This window comes from Phalacrocorax carbo, chromosome 3 (assembly GCF_963921805.1).
Source record: "Phalacrocorax carbo chromosome 3, bPhaCar2.1, whole genome shotgun sequence".
NCBI lineage: Eukaryota > Metazoa > Chordata > Aves > Suliformes > Phalacrocoracidae > Phalacrocorax > Phalacrocorax carbo.
The window spans coordinates 92,796,649-92,799,855 of record NC_087515.1 but is presented as its reverse complement, the minus strand read 5'-3'; positions in this window follow the sequence as shown (position 1 = coordinate 92,799,855).

Genomic DNA, 3,207 nt, shown 5'->3' with positions numbered 1-3,207 from the left:
ATCTTAAATTATATTGCTTCCCATTAAATTGCTCATTAAAAGAATATTCATATCAGACAGCTTAGGCCCTGAAATCGTCCAACACAAATTCAGTTCTTATGGGCTCCAAGCCTGAAATTTGTTTCTGAACGAGAATCAAAACAGTGATAAAAAAATTCCTACAACTTACACTGCTGTTACTTAAACACAGTAGTAAAATTAAGCACAATGCAAAGTTTCTTTTTTTTCAGCATGAATTTAAATTACTAACTTTATCTTAGCAGGTATGCAAATATGCTTTTCCATTCACATTTGGAAAAAAAATGAGACTAATTAGTATCAACAGACAGATTTGAGATGTACTGTTAAGTCGTTTTTCACCAGAACTCCTTTTCAGCCACTTTGAGGGTGCTTACAAGGAGAGGGTGCTTTGCGGTGCTAGTCAAACACTTGGTAGTCTCTGCCTGCTACACAGGAACTACTTTGTTGCTAATACCACGGTTCATCACAAAGGGAGTAATGGATTAAAATAGCTTATTTCTCGTCTTGCCCATTTTCTACAGGAAAGCCATCATTATTTTATTCCAATTTATTATAAATGCAGAATTGGGCATTATAGAAGGGCATTGGTGGCAATTTGGCAAGGCAATTTGGCTATATCTAGCCAAATAACAGCGTTACAGTAAGTTCAGAGATTTTGAATAAAGCAAAAAGTATGTTCATTACAGAGAGCGGCAGTAGAAAATTCTTGCCTTTACAAAAAAATAATGGCACTGAACATTCTGGTGCTGCTCCTGATCATTACACATGCAGCAATTTAACCAGCAGCGAAAGCATTCATGTTTTCCTACAAATAAAAGAATAACAAACCTTAGCTAGTGGGATGACAAGAGTTCCTGCCACTGAACTTGTTGACAGACAGCCTCCTGTGTCTTTTTGTACTTTGATTCAAATATAGACATTTACGGACTTATTTAATATAAATGAACACAGTGGGCTAAAGGGTTCCTTTAAATCCAATACCGGCCAGCTGCCCAGCAGTATTCCAGATACAGTGATGCCAGTGAAAACACAGGTCCAATAAGGCAGCCAGGTCAAAAGCAACTTATTCAGAGACAGAATCCTTCACATTTCAGATGGCTTCGCCCTTTCTTATCTGATGACGCCTTCCCTTTACAGAATACAGCATGGCCACTCGCTTCTCAGCTGTACAGTCTCTTTAGGGTTATATAAATTTTGCATAATTTCAGCAGAACCATGATCAACATTGTGTCTGTTGAGGCTCGGTAACACAATGTATACCTTAGTGTTGTAGAACTGGTTTGATTTTAAACCATGTTCCCCCTTGAATATTTAATTGATCTTATTTTCCCTTTCTATGACTACATTAAAAACACAGAACTTACAAAATAGCCCCAAACTCCCCAAAACTTTTCTCATTCCACTAGAAATTTAACTCTTACATATGTGTTTTTTAATTCTAATAAGGGATCTTTATTTTATTGCTAGTCCTTTTCCCTACTTCTATTTTTCTTTTTGCAGCTATGCACAGACCAAATAACTCTCAAACTTTCGAAGGTTGAGCAAAACACATTTTCACTGCTGTTTAGCATAAGGATTAATGTCCCATTAGCACTCCCCTTAAATGCTCGCGTCTCATCTGCGTGGTTCTCCACTCAGAAAGAGCTGCCTTTGCCATTTGAAGAGAGGAAATACTAAACGTAACCTTGTGCTGGCAGATGCAATTAGCCCAAGGTCAGCCAAGGATAGGGGAGGCAGCAGAAAGTAACAACCTAGAGAAATTATATATAAAGATGAGGGAAGGTAGATCTTTAACTACTCAAGGGTGACTTTTTTTTTTATCATTAAGTTTTGTCCCTGATGTACCTGCCTTCTTCAAACTTAAAATCAGTCCATCCTTCCTCATAATTTTTTTTTTTTTTTTATATACTTTGAACTACCCACCTGTCACACCCCACCAAGGACACATAACCCTTTTCAGGGGTCCCTCCAAACTTTGTGTTCTAGCGTGAAGCAGCCAGTCATTAAATCCTGATGATGCAAGTTTCTTCACGGCCGAGATGCAGCACCTGGCACTTTCAGGTGCCACTTCAGAACTAAAATACTTACATACTTCCTGAAGGTGCTCTGCAGATCACCAGCTGCCCACAAAGCCTCTAGCTACAGGTGTTTGAATGTGTGACCGTTCTAATTTTAAAAAAAAAAAAAGCGTTCTGGAACTTGATACAGTGCTTTGAAAATCTCTGAAAACTTGACACCTAGAGGAAAAAGATAGGAAAGCATCACATTTACAGAGTGCTTTTGAAAAAACAGAAACGGGAAGTGAATCAGCAGGGTAGTGTGTTTCATTAAACTTCACCCAAGCGAATTTTCAGCCCTTAAATACTTCGAACAGGACTCTGGCACCGAGGTGAATCTCCTAATCTGGTCAAGCCGACAGAAGGATTTTGTGCCAAAATTACTCGGTTAGGATATTGTGTGATTTAGGACCCAACTTCTGCCCACCTTTTAGGCATTTAGTAAAAGGAGCTCTCCTAAAATAAGCCTGTGCAGAGATGTGTCGGTGTCTTGTGATACTCATGCCTAAATTAAATCTAAGTTTAAAAAGGTCATATCAAGAACTCCAACGGTCTAGATAGGATTAGGCGACTAATCTCTCAGTTATCCACAGAAAATGATTAGAGTACACAAACCCCCTCCTCACAGGAACAATAAACCCATAAATTGACAAATGCTTAGAAAGAGCACTTTGATGATTCTGTGAAAAAATTCAGAGGGTTAAACTGCCCATGACCACAGTGTCTATAAATTAACAGACTTTCAACAGGGTCCATCAGGATGCATGGTGCAGGGCTACCAAGTATGTATCACCGAGTAACAATATGGACTTTCCTTCTTGTTAGGCTACAAGTTTTGTTACAGGCCCCTGCCTTCCATCACCAGAAGCAGAGACTTAGTTTAGATTTTCTTCCAAAATTAAGTTCACGATGCCGAGAACTGCCTCCTCTTCTTTGGCTGTGGCAAGGCTATGACTAGAGCAGCAGTGGCGTTCATCTCAATGCAGTTCTTAACTACTGTTCTAGTTAGCATATAGGGTTTTGGTAATCAATCTTCAATTTCTAAGTACAGAGAGGTTGGGCTTCTTTTCTGTTTTAATTTAAAAAGGCGACTAGAGATTTCTTCCCAAAGAATAAACAGAATGCCAGG